This window comes from Aulonocara sp. 'chitande type north' Nkhata Bay, linkage group LG4, assembly GCF_057382095.1.
Source record: "Aulonocara sp. 'chitande type north' Nkhata Bay isolate Kocher_YH1m ecotype deep benthic linkage group LG4, A_spYH_male_GT1.1, whole genome shotgun sequence".
Classification (NCBI taxonomy): Eukaryota; Metazoa; Chordata; class Actinopteri; order Cichliformes; family Cichlidae; genus Aulonocara; species Aulonocara sp. 'chitande type north' Nkhata Bay.
The window spans coordinates 22,869,687-22,893,098 of NC_141347.1; the positions used below are offsets into that span (position 1 = coordinate 22,869,687).

Sequence of the window (23,412 nt, forward strand, 5' to 3'; positions counted from 1 at the left end):
TGAACATAATGTCACTGGAAACAGAATAAAAAATTTTCTGACAAAATACTTAAAGACTTTTGCACTTTAAGAACGGAGGGAGAGGAGAGTACTTTTTCTCAGACTTAAGCTGAGTTTGATAGAAAAATATTTACAGTTTAAAAACCAAATATAAACAGTTCAGCTAATATGACACTTTTGGTTCAATCCTTTTTTCTTCCGTTCTAACACCTCCACCCATTTTGTGGATGAAAAAGTTATTTTTGATCTGATATGATTTTCTTGGCTGTGCAGACCAATCAGTTTCAGTTTATACTGTTTATTCTTGTGCTGTGTGCAGCTGGGTTTGCTAGTTCACAGACTTTATAGAGCGTATTAGATCATGACAAGAGGAATGCAATGTACATTTTATCTCTTACACCCTAAACCTCCCCACCCCCAACTTCCTGGCACAACCCACGGCTCTGGAGAATGTACAAAATGTTTACATTGGACTGCAGAACAATGTTGCAGCACTTTTAGTAAAAGATTTTATGTTTCACAGTTAACATATCACAGCAGTATCAATATCTGTACCCATCAGGGACGCATTTCAATAGTTTACCTTCAAATCTCTCCAGCCACTTACTTAGGCCCAATTTTTTCACACAAAATTATCCATATGCAAGAAACTAAAACTAAAAGATAAACTGTAATATTTAATTTTAAAAGTACTGCTTGAAAATGAGGTCTTTGTAATCAACTGCTCCTTAAATGCAGTGACTCTGATTCTATATTCAGATCAACTTTTATTCAATTTAGATTAAAAGTTGAAACTACTCACAACGCTAAACCTAGACAGAGTAAAGTGTGTGTGCAGGGAAAAGCAGAGCTGAGAAAACAAAAAAGGGGGTGGGGGAGATGAAGAAGTGGTGTTGATGCATGTAGAAAGCGGTTTTGTTTGCTGACAAACAAATCGAATGGATTCAAGTTTACAGATTATTACAGATTAAAAACAAAAGACAAGAAATAAGAACACTGTCTTATATACGTATATAGCCAAAATAGTGATAAAATCGCACAATTATGTCCCGTTTTCTAAGCTTCATTCCGTACTAACAAACAGAGGCGTCATAAGGATGAGAAAAGTGATAACATGAGCGCTAGAAAAATAGTAAACCGTCAATTACTTTTAGTTTTAAAAAATATTATTAACCTATTAGAATAAAGGCATGTTTGTTTCATAAGGTACGTGTTGGGGGCGTTACAGGAGTCAATTTCGTTTTGTTCTGGCAGCAAATAATGAAATCGAGTCAGCGTCTAACACTGCCCCCCCTCCTTATTTCATGATTTGGTTCGGTCCAGTGCGCCAGGCTGAGCGCCAGAGCACTAACGGATCCGGTGTTTCATAAGAGTGAGAGAGACAGATGGAAATAATAAGAAGATAACGAAGTCCATATGAATGAAACTGCTCGACATTCCTGGTATTTGTAATGTGTTGTATTGTCGGTTTATTTTAGTTTTCCAAAACAAAAGGAAAACCAAACAATAATGATTATTAAAAAAAAAGAAAAAAAAGTATAGCATAAGCATAAGCTTTTTTAATCCCACCCTCTTTCCACTAGTTGGTGTCGTGCAAAATTTAACAATAACCTGCATCACACCCAGTGAGCTTGATTTGAAGTGGGTTTAATAAACACATTGCAATGTGGAGAGAGCATCCCAGTGAAACACCAGGACCATCTCTGAATTGTGGCCACCGCCCTTACATCTTATATACAGACACACAGACAAAGAACATTCCACAAACTCGTACACGTTGGTATAGCCCCCCCTCTCACGGGGGGCTATACCTTCTCCCTCACAGAGAGAATTATGACCTTGTTTTCTGTTTGCCCATCACCTAAAGATTTACATCCCTGATAAGCAGAAGGAGTCTCACTATCTGTTTAACGTCTCACATTACAACGGCCTCACTGTGTTAACTTTCCACATGCATGTAAACTAGTGACAGGAGTGCTCTTACTATAGTAAAGTGAGAAAGTGATATTACTATAACTTATGTACTATGATTAAATATGTGATTAATATATGAGAAAAGAAATCTGCCACCACATTGGTTACTAGCAGTCAGCACTTTTTCTTCCTGTTTATCGATCATAAATTCTTCCTTACAATTTGTTACATGTATTTGCTTTTATAACCCCAGTAACGCATGTAAAATCTAAAAAATACAAAGCAATGATAGGAACAAAGGATGATGATAACAACAACAACAAACTTTATTTATAGAGCACATTTAAAAACCAGCGGTATACCAAAGTGCTTAACATAAGAGACAGAGAAGTAACACGAGTATTATAAGGCTTTAGCAAAGTATCAAATATACTCACAGGTCAATGCCACTAATACACAGGGGTAATATAAAATGCATATCAAAATAAAAACATAATAAAAGCACAAGCCATAAAAAAATATGTATAAGAAAAAATAGAGTAAGTCTAAAAGTCAGGTGCGAGCATTAACAAGCAGGAAAGGCGAGATTAAACAAATAGGTTTTTAACCGTGATTTAAAAGATTGGATGGAATCAGACGCCCGGATCACAATCGGAAGGTTATTCCACAACTCTGGTGCAGCCAGGGCAAACGCCCGGTCACCTCTAGACTTCAGCCGAGATCTAGGCTGCACCAAGAGTAACTGAGTAGATGATCTTAATGCTCTGGCAGGAACATACGATTTAAGGAGTTCTAAAGAGAAAGAGAAAAGTAAGAAAGCATAATTAAACAACTGGAACTACTGTAATCACAGGAAACTATTCTGTTTACCTGGGAGTAAGCACTCACTCCTCAGCCTTGAATGTTCAGTGGATTCCATCATGGTTTTCTCCGGCGACTTCAGGATGTGTACCTAATTTAAAACTGTAATCATTTATCATAGATCAAAATATTGCTTTTGAGTCAAACATGACTTCTTCAGATGTGTATTTAGAAGCTTCTCATACTGAATACTGAAATATTAATAGTAACGTACAGTTTCGTATAGACCTATTCCACTAACACAGAGTAAAATGGGTTTAAGTGAAATTGTGGCTAAAAAGAACATGTGTAACAAAATAATGATAATATTTCTTTATAAAACATGACAAACCATCAAATCAGGCAACTCTGCCAACATGGTGTTTTTTTTGCCTCTTCAAACATGTCCTTCTTTTAGTGCACATGGAATTCAGTAGTCTCCCTCATGTTGTCCAGCACGCCTTATCCACTAAATACAGCAACATCTACATTAACACATAAAGCTCCAATCAGATTTCTCTTGGTGAATAAGGATAAATGTGGCACACCCAAAATACATGGCCAGTTTTGTGTTAATCATTTAATGTAATTTATTTAATTTGTTTATTTGTGATTTTCTGTGACTATGAATATTCACAATGACTTTGGAAACATGACCAATTTATGCAGTATATTATTTTGTCACATGGACTGTACAGAAGGACAGAAAAATGGAGCAACACCTCAGGTGGAACTATTATGTCAAGGCAGGTGCACCCCAGTTGCTTTAGGGGGATGGACGTCCACCCACTATTCACAAATCAGTCCAAATGTGTGGTAGTGGGCACATCTGCTATATTGAGATAATCCATCCCACCTCACAGGTGTGCCACATCAGGATGCTGATCTGACATCATGAGTAGTGCACAGGTGTACCTCAGACTGCCCACAACAAAAGGCCACCCTGGAATGTGCAGTTTTGTCTCACAGCAAAATGCCACAGATGCCACAAGCAATGAGGGAGCGTGCAATTGGCATGCTGACAGCAGGAATGTCAACCAGATCTGTCGCCCGTGCATTGAATGTTCATTTCTCAACCATAAGCCGTCTCCACAGGCGTTTCAGAGAATATGGCAGCACATCCAACCGGCCTCACAACCGCAGACCTCGTGTAACCACACCAGCCCAGGACCTCCACATCCAGCAGGTTCACCTCCAAGATCGTCTGAGACCAGCCACCCAGACAGCTGCTGGAACAATTGGTTTGCACAACCAAACAATTTCTGCACAAACTGTCAGAAACCGTCTCAGGGACGCTCAACTGCATGCCCGTCGTCCTCATTGGGGTCTTGACCTGACTCCAGCTCGTCGCCGTAACAGACTTGTGTGGGCAAATGCTCACATTCGATGGCGTCTGGCACGTTGGAGAGGTGTGCGCTTCACGGATGAATCATGGTTCACATTGTTCAGGGCAGATGGCAGCTGAGAATGTCCCAGTTCTTGCATGGCCAGCATACTCACCGGACATGTCACCCATTGAGCATGTTCGGGATGTGCTTGACCGGCGTATACGACAGCGTGTACCAGTTCCCACGAATATCCAACAACCTCGCACAGCCATTGAAGTGGAGTGGACCAACATTCCACAGGCCACAATTGATAATCTGATAGACTCCATGCGACGATGTGTTGCACTGCATGAGGCAAATGGTGGTCACACCAGATACTGACCGGTTCTGGGTCCCCAGACCCCCAATAGCGCAAAAAACTGCACATTCCAGGGTGGCCTTTTGTTGTGGGCAGTCTGAGGTACACCTGTGCACTACTCATGATGTCAGATCAGCATCCTGATGTGGCACACCTGTGAGGTGGGATGGATTATCTCAATATAGCAGATGTGCCCACTACCACACATTTGGACTGATTTGTGACCACTGTTTGGGAGGGATGGTTATATTGTGTATCTGGAATGAATTTTAGGTCTCTACGTCCATCCCATGGGGAATGGGAGCAGTAACAAAGGTGTTGCGTTTATATTTTTGTTGAGTGTATATATATATGTGTGTGTGTGTGTGTGTGTGTGTACGTATGTATACATCTCACTTACACCCTGAGCTGTCTCCTGTTGTTTTCGTTATAAGGCCCATGATCATGAGTTTCACATCCTGAGCACATCCTGTACCAAATTTACCATATGCTGTTACAAGCAGAAAACTTCTTTTAATACCCTATGATTTGCACATTTATTAACTTCTGGATTACTATGTATGTATTATATTACTCAATGAAATTTTTTTCCATTATCACAAACATTCTTGATTTGTATCTTTTTTGTTAAATATCAATTACAATCTTAAGGATGGTACCTCATTATTCTGTTGGTGGGTTATTGCCATTTAGACAAGTATGTATGTATATATCTCACTTACACCCTGAGCTGTTTCCTGTTGTTCCCGCTATAAGGCCCATGATCATGAGTTTCACATCCTGAGCACATCCTGTACCAAATTTACCATATGCTGTTACAAGCAGAAAACTTATTTTAATACCCTATGATTTGCACATTTATTAACTTCTGGATTACTATGACACTTACTGAAATACTCCTACATAATATCTATCTATCTATCTATCTATCTATCTATCTATCTATCTATCTATCTATCTATCTATCTATCTATCTATCTATCTATCTATCTATCTATCTATCTATCTATCTATCTATCTATCTATCTATCTGTAATGCCATTTAGGAAAATATTATATATATACTGCAATCAAATTCTGAATATATAGAATGAAACTTGAATATATAGAATGATCTTCTGAATGTATGGAATGAAACTTGATGTCAAGGAGGCGCTTGCGCCATCTAGTGTTTTCCTTGTTTGTACCTGTGAGGAATGGCACTATGAGCCAGTCCGCACGGAATCTTGTGGCTCAAATTCTAAGTAATGAGGAGCTAATTACCAACCTGGCAAATGCATGTTCTGGACAACCTAATATTTGTACTAGTATGCCGCACCGTACTACTTATGAAGAAATTTATTCACTTTTTCATCGTGGAAGACGAAATGCAGTGAACCTCTCCGGTCAACTGGAAATTAAGTTGGTTTAGTGTCTGTTACTTACTCATCTTAGGCATTGTGTCTTTGGTTAAGTGTCAAGTCTTTGTGAAAATCATATTTAAATTTAGTTAAATATTTTGAGCAGAACGAAATGTACCCCTAAATACATGAAAAGTAAAAGCTGTGATCTTAAGGATGGTACCTCATTATTCTGTTGTTGGGTTAGACAAGTATATTTCTTTACCGATTGTGTAGGTGTGTGTGTGTGTGTGTGTTTTAATCAGGTCAGTTGTCTCAGTGTTTGAGTTCTCTTGTATAGAGATTAAATTCTGATTGCCTTGTGTTATGTTCCCCATGCCACATCCTTGCGGTGAACAATGCTGCATCATACTTTACCTCCCCATATCAGATTACTTTGCTGAAATTTCACTCTTTTTCTCATGCTTCTCAAATAGCAGTTTATCTGTACTGCCGCACATGGGATTGTGCAGTCGAAATTGAAGTTTCGTATCATGTGTGATGTCACCCTTCATTTTCAAAAACATTGTAAGGAAGGAGCAAACACATCAGGAGTCTGAAAGTGTGATTGAGCCCTCACATGGTCATAGATCCACTTTTTGGGGTTCTTTTTTAGATTTCCTGTGAAAGTCTGAAATGGTTCATATTTCCATTCCATTCCCTCCCCCCCACCCCCACCCTCTCTCTCTCTGTTTCATTCCCTGAATCTTTCTTTGTGTGTCAGTCTGTGTGCAGGCAGCAGCAGGACAGCTTCAGTGCAGACAGACGTTCCACGCTCCCTGCAGAATCATAGCCCATCAATCATGTTAACATGTTAACTAGTGGGATTTATTTTATTCAGAAAAAAACTGTGCCTAAGTATTTTTGTGTTTGTGCATGTGACCGAGCTTTTTGTATCTCCGTGGGTGATATAAGTTTAGGGCTGTTTGATTGTTTCACCACCTGTGCCCGACATGTCTGCAGATTGGTACCTCCCACCCTGACACTCAAATCAAACACGGCTCAAGTTTCCTGAGCTGTCTTTTGTGTGGAGCGTGTTAAGCGATTTTTAAAGTGGCCCTTTCTGGTTTCTCCTCCAGGGCTGAGGGGACACACTCCCTCTGGCTCGCTCTATCTCTAACTTTCTCTCAGTTTTGTTTTCCCTTTGTCAATTGCAGCTTCTCTCAATGTATCTACCCATCTTTTCTGTGTGTGTGAGGAATGAACACAGTGAAGAGAAAAAGAAGAATTTATTTTAGAAAGTTTTCTAATAAAAAAAAAAAGTTTCCTTGAATCTTCAGTGGCTACAATAAGATGCATTTGCATTTTAGCAGTTAGTTCTCTGCATTCCACAGATGGTTCAAATACTCATATCTCACTTCTCATTAAGTATTTAGCTGGCATCCTATTTGCATAGCTGAGAACAGAGGGGAGAAACGTGTAGATGTGTACGAGGTGGCTAACGAAGTGGCCTGGAGATTGCATGGATGGATTCTTGCCAAGCAACGTCCCACCTGCTTGCACCCGCCACTTACTCCCAGTCGTGACTGCCCCCAACCCCCTAGCTCATTGAGTGTGCCCACTCTAAAAGCTCACAAATTCTGCTCCCTTTGACAATGGTTAGGTCAGCCTAGATAAAGCACGTCCATTAGAGGCAATCGAGCCGGCAGGACAGAGTGACAGAGACAGACAGGAGGGCAAAACAGGAGGGGAAGGAGTAGGAAGGCTTTGACAAATACCAAAGGTGGCCATAACTCTGCTTGTCTTCCTGGGAAATTTTTGCATGCTTTTTTTTCCTTAGAGCTTGATAAGTGTTTCTGAATTAAATGGGTTTTAATTAGCAGTCATTAAGAAGTTCATTAGCAAATTGCCTGGCTGTTTGGCTGTTTCGATGGGGATGATGGCGCTGCTCTCCGGGGCTCGCTCTGTCTTTTTACCGTGGCAGTAGTGCGTTTGGGTTTAAAGGAGAGGAAGCAGACATTTAAAGAGAGAGTGTGGATTTAAAAAGGAGAGAAAGCACAAGAGAGGGAAAAATCTGATCTGGACACTTTGCACTTGTTTCTAATTTTTTCTGACCTTTCTTACCTCCTCTCATTCTGCACCTTTTTCTCTCTCACTTCTGCATCCTCCCCATTTTGCCCACATCTCTCTCTCACTGTCAGTGGTTACTTTGTGGTTATGTGGTGATGGAAGCTGATAGCTGGCAGTTGAAGGCTGTTCTGTAGGGCTTAAGAAGAATCCATCTGTGACTGCGCGGTTGCAGTTTAGTCAGATGGTGCAGACTGGCCTGCTGAGGTGGCGTTACAGAACGGTACTCGAGATGAAAGCACAGGACATGGACAACAAAAGCCATGATAGTAGCACAGTTATAGAAGCAGATAGTATTTGGTGGCTAGGCTGTTGTTCTTACACTGCTTGAGAAATTGTGTGGAAATGTAGCATGGTTAAGCAAGACAAGTGACTGTGTGTGTGTGTGTGTGTGTGTGTGTGTGTGTGTGTGTGTGTGTGTGTGTGTGTGTGTGTGTGTGTGTGTGTGTGTGAGGGTGTTTTATGGAGAGACACATGGAGACAAAAAAAAGCTTCTTATTTGTTTCTTTACTTTATGGTTGTGGTTCACTCATGTCATAACTGCTGCTATGTTTCTTTAATTCATTACTGTAAAATTGTATACAAAAGTACACACTATATTTAGTCTTATTTACTTATTATTAGTCCTATTTTTAGAGTTTTTTCAGTTTAAAATAATGATATAAAGAATATATAAATAAATACACCAATTGTGCTCACCTTGATAAAAGCTTTGGTCACATTCTCACACAGATAACCAGACCTATCAGCATGCACCAATATCTTTTAGGAGAATGATTAGAGTTTGGAAATGAGGAAATGCGCTGGCTTCCCTCACATGAAGACATGTACAAATTAACCTGCCTTTAATCTCTCTTTCTCACTGCTGAACATACATGAATGCAAAGACATACTGAGCAAGATAAGTATTGTGAAAGGAATATATTTGCTGTGATTTGAATTGCATATGTGAGTACTGTGAGAGATCAATAGCTCCAGTTTCCCCTCCAAATCACCTATCCCGCATCCTCCTCTTCTTTCTTTATCTCTTTAAATCAGGCATTTCAGCTCTGTTTCGATCTTTACCTTTATTTACGCTATCGTTTCCTTATTTGTGCATTACTCTTTCCTTTTTAATCTCCCCCATCTTGCCTTGTTTTCTTTTCCTCCCCCATGTTCTAAAGTTGGCTCAGCCCATGGCAGACTGCTGCCAATACAGACTGATTAGCTATAAATCTTGCCTCAGTGACCAGTTACCTTACAGAGATCAGACAGACAGAAAGACACACATGAGAGGAGGCTGAGCGAGTGTGTTTGTGTTATGCTGTGTGTGGGTACAGCCAACCTAGATCTGTCCGACTTACCGAGCCTTATTAATACAGCAATGACTGATACTCTCACTTTCAATCCATCGTGCTGTTAGGATGCCTGGGTCGTTGACCCAGGGTTTTTGAGTTTATTATATTATTTATACTTTCTAGTCTTTGGTTTCTTTGAGTTCTGTCTTATGGTTTATGTCTGTCTTCTCTAGTTGTTCTGTCTCCCCTGTCACCTGTATCCCCTTGTCTAGTTCGCGTCTCTGTGTATCCTTAGTTCCTATATCCCCGTGTCCAGTCAGTGTCTGTGTCTGCCCTGGTCCCACGTCTCTGTTCCCTCTGTAGTGCCTGCATGTGAGTCTGTGTCTTTGTTCAGTCTGTGTTATGTGTTTCCTGTTTTACTTTGAAGGTCTCTGTCTTATCTCAGTGTGTTCAGTTTACGCTTCTTTGGTCTCGTCAGTTCTGATTTGTCCCAGCTGTGTTTCCCTCCTGTTACTCATTCCCTGATTGCTCCCTCTGTGTATTTAAGCCCTGTGTTTCTCTGTGTCCGTGTTGTGATCTACCGTTTATTTTGCTGTGTGTTTTGTCAGTCCGCCGGTGTTCGTTTATTTTGACTTTTTTCCAGTTATGTTATGTTTGAGTTCAATATTAAAGCTGTTTCGGTTTAAGTTTGTTTCTGGAGTCTGCACCTTGGGTCCTATTCCTGTTTGCACACAGCCGTCACTTAACACGTGCACCCAGTTTAAATATTAAGCTATAACCAAAAGCCAGGCCGATGCTTTTCCTGTTCTCGAGCCTGTTTGAATGGGAAACACTTGTGCTCATAATCTTTTGACTAATCCCACAGGAATGTGTCTGTGTGTTTGCGTGTGTGTGTCTTTACTCTCTTTGCTCTTCTTTCACCTGCTAGCGCACAATCAGCTCTGTCAACTAGTGATGGGCAGATGAAGCCCCATGAAGCACTGAAGCTTTTCATCCAATTGGTTCACCCCAACGCGAAGCTTCATGAAGCTTCATTTGCTCTAGCAGGACACCTACTGGACGTAAAAATAATAGCTGGCATGAATTTGAAGAGTGTGGCATTTTGCACACAGCCTGTAAATGTCAACAACAAAAGGAGTGTGTAAAACACCTATAGTGTAGTGATGGCAGTATACTGTGTATATTTATGCTGGCAGTATGGAAAATGATTATTTGCGGCAAAGTTCGAACCGCTTCATGAACCAGTCACGTGGTACAGCCGGGCAGCGAGGCTTCGGACGTCATCATTTTCAGCTCCTCCCATAAATGAAGCAAGCCTCGATACGCGCTTCGCGGAAACGCCCCCTCCATTACTCGACACACTCTCCGAAGCCTCGATACAGAACGTCCCATCACTACTGTCAACATCATTAGCTGAGGCGGTTTTCACATCAAAGTTAACAACAAGCTAACATTTTGTACATCGAGAGAGTTTAACCGGACATTATTGGGACTATTGCTTAAAGATGTTTGATGTGTTGCTGGTTGTTTTATGAGATTTTGTGAGTTAAATGATTAATTCATCTATCTAAATGAGTAAGGGGTCCATAAATATTCCTGATCTCTGAAATATTCTCTAATTCATTAAAATGCTCAATTTGAAATGTGAAGTGTCTGTCACATCTTTGGATTGTGGGAGGAAGGTGGAGTCTTCAGAGGGAAACCCCTGTGAAAATGGGAAGAGTGTCCAAACTTCACACAGAAATGGCCAGCACTCAAATTATGTGCAATTGGAGATTGACCTATATGGAAGATTTCCCTAAGTAGCTCTGCAAAATCACAAGAATGCACAAAACACCCAGCCCTTTTCATAAACCTTTAAACACTAGTGCAGATTATATTTGGCTCCTGCCTCTTAATTTTGGAACATAATTGATTTATTTTCTGTTGAGACAAGGGAGGCAGTGATGAGAACTATGAGCAGACAGCTTGACCTTGGCAGTCGGACTCCACAGCTTTGCTCTGTTGAGTGCAGAGAATGGTCTTAAGCTACTCCCACAAGTGGTGCGATTGTCGAACGGACAGACAAGGAATCTGAATTATTTTCTACTTTTATCAGACCTTCCATGTGTACTACACCACGTCCTTTAGCTATTTGCTCTTAACAATGCCTCCCTGCACATGACCATCTGAGAAGACGTTTCCTTTTTTTTTGCTTTTTTTATGCAAGGATGATTAGGCCATTATCACACTCTCTATTGATATACTTATCAATCCTCATGATACATGTTTTCTTGTTACTGCTAGTGCATACACATTGAAAATTATTACTATATCAGCAGCTTCAGGTGCAAGAGGGCACAACCGGATTCTATAACTATTTTGGAATAGCTTTTTCACTTCCTGTTAACTCGAGAACGTTTAATCATATTTGATGGATTTTATCAGTGAGGAGATCAAACTGATCAAATCCTTGTTTTAACTTACAGTGTTTTTACTGCTGTGTATTCCCACTGTGACGACCCACTGCACCCTGCCTTCCTTTTGGCTCATGTGTGTCTTGTTTGCAGGCATTGAAGAGGTGGAGTTCCCATTTACAATCAGTGACACTGGCAACACCTGGGCCAGTGTGCCAGGACACTATATAAAAAGCCTTTAGGGCAAAGCCCTGCCCATCGTCTATCATGTCGGCCGGCCTTGTGGGATTTTGAACAGCTGTAGCTGCTTCTTGTTCTTCGATAAGCCAGGTCCGAGCCAGCTCCAATCAGCCAGAAAAGTTATTGTGGTTCCGAATTGGTAGATGTCCTTCAAAATCCTCCATTGAGACTGTCAAATTCAAATTTTATTTGTCACATACACAGTCATACACAATACGATATGCAGTGAAATGCAACTGCTCGTGACCTAAAATAAAAGACTATGAATAGGATAGAAAATACATATGAAAATTAAAATGAAGGGTAAATTTAACTAGGAAAGAATAAAATAAAATATAAAAATTAAAGTTAAAAATAAAATAACTGTACAACAAAATACACAATATAGAAAATATAAAAGAATATATGAAGAAATACAGAACAATAAGAGCAGCTGTACGAGTAATAAATGGTAATGAAAGAAATGTAATGTCCAGGGTTGTGCAATCCACATATTTAAGTGTCTTGTGCAGTGCAAATATGCTTAAAAGTGATTTATTTAAGTGAGTGATTTGATTTGATGACCACGCGGTGTAGTTGTGCAGTGGCCACTAGTGTAAACAAATGTCCAGTGTGTGTGTAAAAACCATATGTGTGGGTCAGTACTATGTGGTGGTGTGATTGAGAGACTGTATCGCCTGCGGGAAGAAGCTCCTCCTCAGTCTCTCTGTGTTGGTCTTCAGGGAGCGGAATCGCTTTCCTGACCTCAACAGAGAGAACAGCCCAGCCAACATTTATATGTGGGGCCCATATGGTTTGGAAATGGGCTGAAAAATGGGCCCCATATAGGATTGTCCGCGGGTTCCGTAATGGCCCCATATTAAATGCCCATCTCGGTGTTATGTTAGGAAAATCTGGGAACTAAATGGGCCCCAACTGGGAAAAGTACACAGAAACCCACCTGGGCCCCATCTTTCAAGTTTTTGTGGGTACCATGTAGGCACCACATAGGCTAAAAAGTGGGTTTTAAGTGGGATTGTCCGCAGGTTCCATAATGGCCCCATTTTATAAGCCCATCTCGGTGTTATATTGGTAAAATCTGGGAACTAAATGTGCCCCAACTGGGCAAAGTACACAGAAACCCACCTGGGCCCCATCTTTCAAGTTTTTTGTGGGTACCATGTGGGCACCACATAGGCTAAAAAGTGGGTTTTAAGTGGGATTGTCCGCAGGTTCCATAATGGCCCCATTTAATAAGCCCATCTCGGTATTATATTGGTAAAATCTGGGAACTAGATGGACCCCAACTGGGCAAAGTACACAGAAACCCACCTAGGCCCCATCTTTCAAGTTTTTGTGGGTACCATGTGGGCACCACATAGGCTAAAAAGTGGGTTTTAAGTGGGATTGTCCACGGGTTCCGTAATGGCCCCATTTTATAAGCCCATCTCGGTGTTATATTGGTAAAATCTGGGAACTAAATGGGCCCCAACTAGGCAAAGTACACAGAAACCCACCCGGGCCCCACCTTTCAAGTTGTTTTGTGGGTACCATGTGAGTACCACATAGGCTAAAAAGTGGGTTTTAAGTGGGATTGTCCGCAGGTTCCATAATGGCCCCATTTTATAAGCCCATCTCGGTGTTATATTGGTATAATCTGGGAACTAAATGGACCCCAACTGGGCAAAGTACAAAGAAACCCACCCAGGCCCCACCTTTCAAGTTGTTTTGTGGGTACCATGTGAGTACCACATAGGCTAAAAAGTGGGTTTTAAGTGGGATTGTCCGCGGGTTCCATAATGGCCCCATTTTATAAGCCCATCTCGGTGTTATATAGGTAAAATCTGGGAACTAAATGGACCCCAACTGGGCAAAGTACACTGAAACCCACCTAGGCCCCATTTTTCAAGTTCTTAGTGGGTACAACATGAGGAAAACATGAGCTAAAAAGTTGGAATGGCATTAGCAGTGGGTTCTGTATTTGCATCTTATTTCTAGTTTGAATTGACTAAGTTCTGGCACTGAGTGGGCCCCATGTAGTAAAACAGTCACAAAATCAATTTTTCAGACGGCTAATACGGGTTCTGTGACACAAAGACACCAAATATATTAAAGCTGACCGCAAACAAAATCTAGTTTGTAAATAAAACCATTTCAAAAATCACGAGGGTACACAAAACAACATTTTTCACATTTATTTTGTCCAACAACTGTGATTTTACGTAACTGTATTCCAAAGTGCGTAAACGTTTAAAAACTAGAAATGTCAAACTACAGCAAAATTCCTTAGATATTTGGAACTGTAGCAACATGGGGAAAAAGTCAGATGGAAAATTCAAAAGCTTATCTTGAATCAGCAGGGTTTGTTTTTTTACAGAGCCGTAAGTCTATTTTGTACCCTTGCAGCCCTCGGTCCTCCTCTGTCTTTAGCTCCACTGAACCACTTGGACAGAGCCTTCTCTGCTTCTTGCAAGTTGACTTTTGATGTTAAATAATTCTTCAGTGCCTCTGCAAATGAAGAAGAAGAAAAACGGGCAAGCCAAAGTAAAGTTAATCTTAGCTTACTTCATTTGGTGATGATTTTCAAAGAACAATGTTTATTTCACTTTATTGCCTCAAAAAATATATACAAATTGCATGATAACCAATCTCAGTTACACTTTCAAACACTTTATTAAAAAAGTTTAGTTTTCTAAAGTTCAAATGTCTCAAGTGAAACTAACTTACCATACACAACATTAAAAAGACGCAAATCTCTGAACTTTTTTTCCCCATGTCGGCCAAGCATGTTGTACTCCACAGCCAGCTCAGGTGATATGAGGAATTTCATCATCCTTCTTGTGGCATCGTCTACACTTGTTTCCCCTGTATCTGCTACCATGGCAACCTGAGGGGAACATACAAAAAGGACAGATTAGATACTGGCATCTGGTTAGGATGCCTCCCTGGTGAGGTGTTTTGGGCACGTCCCACCAGGAAGAGACCCAGAACACCCAGGACATGCTGGAGGGACTATGTTTTTCGGCTGGCCTGGGAATGCCTTGGGATTCCCCCGGAAGAGCTGGGCCAAGTGCCTGGAGAGAGCGAAGTCTGGGCCTCTCTACTTAGTACCGGATTGGGTCGAGGGGCAGCAGCCTAAGCTTAAGATAATGGACCGGAATGGAGGATAAATGGACACTTTACATATTACTTAATGTTTACTGTGTGGTGATAAAAAAAAAATGGTAGTAAACACAAGCTAAACTAAAAAAATTAATTGCGCTTCCTTAACCCTTTATCCCCATTAATGTTACGCAGGATAACTGGTAGATCTGGTAGGTTTTTTCCTCTACTGTATACTAGAGATGGACCGATCCGATATTACGTATCGGTATCGGTCCGATACTGACCTAAATTACTGGATCGGATATCGGAGAAAAATAAAAAATGTAATCCGATCCATTAAATATCACGAAAGCACCTCACAAAACTTGCAACACGCCGTAACTCACCTCAGAACGTCGGAGCAGTATGCATCACGTGATAGAGCGGCTGTGGCATGCGGGACCTGTCGGTGGTCTGGATAGCATTTGGAGCTTCGCTAGCAACCCGGCATTTCATCTCCGACAAAGTTATCCCGAGAGAAGTAAAGCAAGTGTGTAAGTCCATCTCTGAATGTTTGTAAAGCATTCCTGCGTTAAGCTTAACAAGCGACTGCCTCTCGCTCTCCGGCTGCTACTTCAATCATGAAACTGCTTAAATGATCAGCTGATCGGCTTTTCTGTCGCGAGTCTGTCTCTCGTTTGTTTTTGGTCCACTTTGCGCCAGAAAGAGCAAACCAGCGGCTGAACAACAGCAGCACGTTTAAGCTTGATAAGCTGTTGTTAGAATTTATTTAATATTACTTTCTACACCAGGATCTTTTTCTACGTAGCTGACGGCTGGTAACTGTGCAGGGGCGGATCTAGCAAAGTTTAGCCAGGGGGGCCGATAGGGCATTAACTGGGAAAAGGGGGCACAAAGACATACTTTTCTTTCTTATTCTCATTTAAAATGTCTAGCTTTTAATAAATAATTATCTGACACCCAAAGTTTTAATTTGATGTAAAATGAATAGAAGTCAATTACTGTATATAGTGACTATTAAGTCTAATATATATACCCTAGTAAGCTATAGTACATTTTCCTTTGGGAAGGTACCATCTGTGCAGTCTGCAATTTTGTTGAAGAAAGATGTTGAATCTATTTAATATTTCTTGAAAAATAATTGATTTCTGTGCATTTTTTTTCACACTGCATCAAATTAAGGTTGATTACGTTGATTAAGCATCATGAGGTGGAGCGTGAGGGGTGGTTCCCTATTTTTTATTTATTTATTTTTGTTGTTGCTGGGAGTTGGAACCCTATTAGTTAGGTTGCTTAATATTTACGCTAAGTACTCTTTAAAATACCAGAATAGGGAGGATGGTGTAGGTCTAAGTTTATTAGATTGATCAGTATTGCTGAACTATGAAATATTTTTTTTGTATACAGGTATAACAGAATAGCTTTAGTGTAGTTGTTGTTTTAAACTTGAGTATGAACTTGCAGACTTGCAAAATGCAGCAAGATATTTTAAAAAACAGTTTTGTTGATTAAAAAACACTATATCGGATTCATATCGGTATCGGCAGATATCCAAATTTATGATATCGGTATCGGTATCGGACATAAAAAAGTGGTATCGTGCCATCTCTACTGTATACTATATGAATGTAATCAAGGATTAATAACAGAAAGAAAAAAGAAATTGAAATTTTGCCATTTTTACTAAAGGCAATCAAAATGTACATGAATAAAATATTTAAATTAGTCAATTCAAATTAATAACTCTAAAACACTGAACAAAATTAAGTATTTGACCCTGTGGTTTATTTTCGGACATCTCTTTTCTTCTAAAAGTCCAGGCGTGTTGGGCCCCTGGCAGAGCTCAGGTTTGACGAGACAGGTTTGGAAAAACCTGTCGCTGGCGACTTTTTGGGGGCTAAAGGGTTAAAATAAATAGGAATTGGCCAAAATTTGTATAAACTATGAAATAGCAGAACAAAAGTAAAAAAAAAAATCTTTATCTGTTATCAGAATCAAATATTTGAATAGAATAAAAAATTTAACTTTCTGGAAGATTTCTCATTACATCTGTCATAAAAGTAACAACATCTCAGAAAAGAAACATGATAGCAACAGAAAAATATGATAGCAGTGTGATGTGATGGTCCCTGGCCAGATTTTTACACATATTATAAGCCCTGTGACACAAAAACCACAGAACTCTGACACGCACAGACTGTTTTCCTTCGTGCTAATGAAGAAAAATGCTGGTCTGGTATGTAAAAGGGAATTTATTCTTCCAGGACCTGAAGCTCCGTAATGCAGCCCTCCAACAGCCAAACCTATCTGTTCTCTGATTGTCTTGATGCATGCTCAATCATCCAGGTAAGTAAATCTCCAAAAGTTGATTCTGTTCATCTGGACGTAGCGCTTGCAGCATTTTCTCCCACTGAAAATGCTACGTCCAGATGAACAGAATCAACTTCTGGAGATGTTCTCTGATTGGATTGTTTAATTGGTGATTGACATGAAATTGACCAATCAGCTGAAAGGAAGAAAAATAGGGTCAAAATTTGGATGTGTAAGTATAAATCCACACACAGCCAGGAAAGCCGAGCGCAGAGTTGTTTGTAGCACCAATTCAGCCAGAGTGGAGCCAGATGGATTTTCCATCCATCCACACTGTAAAGTCTATAGACCAGCAAGTGATAAATTAACAGTGTTGTTGGTATTTTCTAAAACAGTTGTATGCAATAGGAATTGCTGTTTATAGTCCTCCTGTATATCTGCATGTTCCCTCCCAATTAAAACCTGTGATAATGGAGATTCAAATTCATGTCATACCTATACCAACAGTTATCAAGTATCCAGATCGACCTTTACTGATGTGCTCTGTCAGTGCGCCCCAGGGCAGCTGTGGCTACAATGTAGCTTGCCATCGCCAGTGTGTGATTGTGTGTGTGAATGGGTGAATGACTGAATGTAGTGTGAAGCGCTTTGGGGTCCTTAGGGACTAGAAAAGCGCTATAAAAATGCAGGCCATTTACCATTTAAAGGAAAATTGTTATTTCCATGTATTTTCCTGTTCTGCCTTCAACTTTGAGGACTTCCCCCCACATTTCTAGTTGTGACAGTGCACCTACAACAAAAAAAATCTGCTGTGATTTACATTTGTTGAAAGAGCAATTTTGTAAAATAGTCTATTTTTGTATGCACAGTTTACAAATCTGTCCTGTACAGCATGGACTGATTGCATGCTAAAAAGTTGTTGCTTAAAAATAAAACAATAAATTTTTAATTAATAACATCAGCAGAAAGCCTTGTTATTAATTAGATGTACAATTTCTATAGAATACGAAACAACTCAGTTCATTTTTGATCATATCAATACCAGCATATTACACAACTAGTGATGGGATTTTCGTCTCTTTTTAGAAAGCCGGCTCTTTCGGCTCCCAACCGGCTCCCAACCGGCTCTTCAGGTTGTTTTGTTGCTTTAATTAATTTATTATTAACAACAATATAAAATTATGAACAAAAGGAATTACTAATGTAAAAAAAGAAACGTGGTTTTATTTATATATGTTTATATATAAATATATATGGTGGCCCCTAGAGACAAAGCATGTACAAACTCCAAAACCCATTTCTAGCGTCAACTGAACTTCCAAAACAGAGCTATCTAGATCACTTAATTTACACAATTGAAATCATATGTGTATTTTTTGTGTATTTATACACAAGCACTCATATATATTCATAAAAAATTCCAAAAGCTGTTCATTTACCTGTTACTACCACACACCAAATCCAGTCGTTGGTACTTCCTGGCTTGTGTAGCCACTAGGTAACAAAATCTCAACACTGTGCCTAGCATCCTGGAGCACTTCTGTTGTGTTTTGTACGTGCTTTGGAGTTTGTACGTGCTATGGAGTTTTTACGTGTTTTGGGGTTTGTACGTGCTTTGTCTCTAGCAGCCACCGTAAATATACTTTTATTTATTCTCTCCACATAAAATGTAATAAATAAATCATATAATACAAAAAAAACAACTATTTACATTTCAACTTTTAACTATTTAAATTTTCAGCTTTTTCCTTTTAAACAAATTTAAAGTGAAACAACACAAAACACTGCAAACCACAACACAATTAAATATAAATTATAATATGAAAACAAACAGAAGATGCACATTCTCTGTCATATGGGCCTGCATGAATAAACTTTCTGAATCCTTTATCATCCGCAATTGAAAATAGTTGTGGATGATTACTATACCTTTCTAATGTGACGTTGTTGTCCCTGGCTCTTTCTCTCTCCCTCCTGCTCTGTTACTGTGCTACTGAGTGTGTAACAACCGCCCCTCCCCCCTCTTCCCAGCGCAAAGCACAAGGCTCGCGTGCAGAGTGAAGCGGAAAAAAAGTGCGAGAGAGAGGGTGAGAGAGAGAGAAAAAACACGCTTGTGTCGTTCACTTCAAAGAGCCGTTTCGTTTTGACCAACACATCACTAACAACCATGATGAAAAACGCTCATCTGCTTCCATCACCATCAGCTGATTAACATTGAGCTGCTGCAGTCAACACCATCAAACTAATTTACTGTTTAATGTTATGTTATTGAATGCTTTTATTTTTAAATCTTTACCAGCGCTTAAAGACTGTAGATGTTCACACCTGGTGTTAGAAAACCGAGCTCACTGCAGTATTTTTTTTTATAACAGGAAATTTAAATTTTTATTGGTTACCGTGTTTATTACCACTTTTATCAGTAATGTACTTCCTATAAAATATGGATTTGATAAGTTACCGGTTTATTGAAATCAGCTAGTGAACACATCGATCACTTTATTGAACTACACGCCTTACACTCTTGTGAGCTCTGGTTACTAACAGCAGGTGTGAATGTTTGGAGTCCAAAACGCAGATAAAGATTAGAATAACAAGGCAATGTAAAATCAGTTTAATGCAGTTGACAGTAGCAGCTCAGATGGAAATCAGCCAATTGTGAGGAGAGCAGAGGACCAAAACTGTCAGAGTTGTGGGTCAAGTGAAGAGAACACTGTTGGCATTATTGTTAGCATAAAAGATGAAAATTAAATAAATGTTAAATTTTAAAATAGATCATTGCCTCCTGTGCCTAAATAAATATATATACTTAATACCAATAAAAAAAAAAGGATGCCCCAAAGACCATCACTTTTCAAAAATAATAATAATAATAATAATAATAAGTAATACAAATAATATGAAAGTTACTTACATGTCAAAGATGGTGCTTGTGATCTTGAAGAATCTAAACGTGATAAGGAAATGAAAGAAAGTGCATGAGAAAATACAAACATTTTTGTTTTTTCCCAGGATAATTCAATATAAAAGATTCTCTTACTAATGCACAAAATGAACAGTGTAATTAAAAGTTTGAAAGGCACTGCATGTGTTTATATGATAAACTGACTAATTCAAGCAGCAAACACTAGCAGTGCAAAAATGTATCTAACTAGCTGACAGACTTTAAAGTCACAGGAAGATATATCAAAATGGTGACTTATGCCAGAACAAATGACTTGACAGACATAAATCCTAAATTCCTTTAAGTAAAAAAGGAATTACTTTTTTATAAGTGGTCCCTAGTGGTTTTCAAATTATTACATGGCTTGTTAATTTTTTATTAAATTATTAAGAAGCCAGATGAGTTCAAAACATTTACAAATTACTATAAAGCACTATCCAAACTTCAAATCAAGTGGCAAAATCTCCAAATTAAAAGTACTCGCAAACTATAAAAATTTGATTATACTTAAAAATATGCAAAAACTAATTTAGTGGAATTTTTACCTGCTCAAGAATACATTGAACATGCAATATTTAATTGAAAAGAACAAAATTTGTGTACTTTTAGAAAGGATTATTAAATATTTGGGGATACTAGACATAAAGAGGGTCTCGTACATTTACGGGCATCTAATTTCCTGGATTTAATGGTTTAAAAGTTTAATAGGTCTTTGAAGTTGATAATAAAATTGAGTCCATTATTAGCAAAAAGAATTTAAAAAAAAAAGAGCAAAAAAATGCTTAATATATAATAATTGTTTTAAACTTAAGCTTTGTAATTGTAGCAGATTTCATTATGTCTGTAATTTTTTATTTAGCCCCACAGTAGTAAAAGCCATAAATGGGAGTTAGATTTATTACTAGTATTTTGCACAGCATTCAGCTATAATAACATGTTCTGCATTTTCCTACTTCACCATCTGATCTGAACAGCTGCACTCTCTTAATTAATTAATGACCTAACATTTCTCAGTAACCAATAACTAGATGGAACAGCACAGTATCTAAGAGAGTGATCAGACAGTGTTTGAGCTAAAGACGCTGTGTGTTTCTTTTGGGGGCTTTTTACACACTGATCCACCACCGTTTTCCCATAGTACAATGCATATCTGGTAACATTACCGTATTCAGATCAGAAAACCGTTTCAGCTGCAGGCATCTACTCCTGTAATTTAAACAATCACCTTGCTACACTGCACATGAATATTACGTAACATGGTATGACTAGCTCATGTTCAGACATTTAAGATACTGTTCAGCCATTTTGTTTACTGGGTAGTGCATAATGGCCGAGTTAGCTGAGCAGGAATCCACTAAAGCCAAAAAAATAATATAAATTTTTTAAATTAATTACAAAAACCTTATAGGAAAACCCAAGAAACAGTTGCAGAAGCACAGAAAAAAACTGCCGTGTACGTTATAGTGTGTAAATTCAAAAACTGTATAGAGAGAATGGTGCAATGAAAACAGAATAAGATAAGATGAACTTTATTGAGTAGAATATAGGCAGTAAGAGTTTTTTAATTAACTTTAAATTATGTTTGCCAAAGACAATGCAGTAAATTAACCCAGTTCTACCTGCTAGCTAAAGATGTTATGCTTCTCCCCCTTATACCGTTTAGGACGACTATAGAAAGTTACTAAAATAACCATTGATGAAAACGTATCAAACTTTAAGTATTTACCTTTGTCATAGTTTTCGATTCTTTGGTATCCTTTTGTCCTCCACGTTCTTAAACACCAGGGAGAGAAAAGGCGCAACAGACGAAAGACCGCGAAGACTAGACGCTAGGCGGTGCAATCTGCTCCCTCTTTTTAAACGAGCCAATAGGAGCTGCTCACATTAAAAACAACTTTATTTAAAAAGTCGTTTTACACCTGATACAAAAATTTTAAAAGTCAAACAATGCACAAGTTTAAAAGAACAATTTTATTTTTAAAAGTTTTTTAAGCATAGGGATGGTTAATATGTTTTAAAAAGTAATATATGATATTTATCAAAAAGTGTCACCCAAATCAACATCATAATAAAAATATAATTAATAAAAATATAATAATGATAAGAAGAAGAATAACAGTTTACCTAAAAGCTCTTCTAACATTAGACTGGTTTTGAAAAGTTTCAATAGTGTCAATACACCATAAGGACAAGGGAGTTTCACAGTTGAAGTGTGACTGCTTGAAAGACCCCATTCCCTCTCCTTTCCACTAGTTCAAAGAAAATATAAATTATTTCTGGTTATATAATTTGAGGGCACAAGTTTGAAGAGTAACATTTTAACAGATCGGTAATATGCTTCAGGAGCTTTACTGGATCTGATTAACCAAAACTTCCATCTTCCATGTAACTAACTGTCTTTTCTCTAATACAGTAGAGTGTGTCTGATCTACTAAAAATCCTCAACTGCATGTTTGCTCAAGTAAATAGTCTTAATTGTTTGAACAACCAGTAATCCTTAATTTGCAAATGCCAAATCTGGATTTTGTCTGTGTAATTCACTTTTATCTTAGGTTTTTTATTCGTATTTTTTGCTTTTCTTTTTTTCTACTCTTGTGTCCGTTTTAATCACTTATTATTGCTGCTGTGACAAGTGAATTTACCTAAGAAGAATCATGAAGTCCTTATTTTATCTTATCTGAGCCTCACCATGCAGCCTACCATGCAGAGTTCACATTAAGTACATAAAATGAAATCTAAAATTAAAAAGTAACCAGTTTCAAACCAGTTATTTGGAATAGTGTGCAGAGTGTTTTGAGTAACATTGAATGTTCAAAAACACCAAAGTTCCTATAGTCTCACTTGACAGCTGGGTTGTAGTGTCTGATAACACATAACATCTTGAGGTCTCAATGTGGACTTTGAGTACATTTGCTAGCCAAGGCTAAATACTGAGAGGGTCAAAAATGAAGGGTCAAGAACAGTGTTGGTCAAGTTACTTGAAAAAAGTAATCAGTAATTAATTACTGATTACTCCCCCCAAAAAGTAATCCCGTTACTTTACTGATTACTTATTTTCAAAAGTAATTAATTACTTAGTTACTTAGTTACTTTTTAAAAACACGATTTACAACCTGAAGAGGTGATAAAGTGATAGATCTTTCAGCCCAATTCTACTTTTTCTACATAATCCATCATACAAAATGTAATCAAATGGAAAAGTCTCTTTTTTTAACTTGTTTTATCAGTTTTAATCTTTTAACTTTATGCATCAAGCAAAACATTTAATTATATGCAAC

At 38.5% G+C, this 23,412-nt stretch overlaps 1 long non-coding RNA gene across 1 annotated transcript; it reads right to left on the reverse strand.

Moving 5' to 3' along the window:
- Nucleotides 1–13,378: 13,378 nt before the first annotated feature.
- LOC147332574 (uncharacterized) lies at nucleotides 13,379–21,984 on the reverse strand. The gene is made up of 4 exons (XR_015128823.1): nucleotides 21,861–21,984; nucleotides 20,105–20,137; nucleotides 14,506–14,665; nucleotides 13,379–14,286 (listed from the first exon to the last, which is right to left on the reverse strand). It is a non-coding gene; the product is annotated as an uncharacterized LOC147332574 (long non-coding RNA).
- Between the last annotated feature and the right edge of the window lie 1,428 nt (nucleotides 21,985–23,412).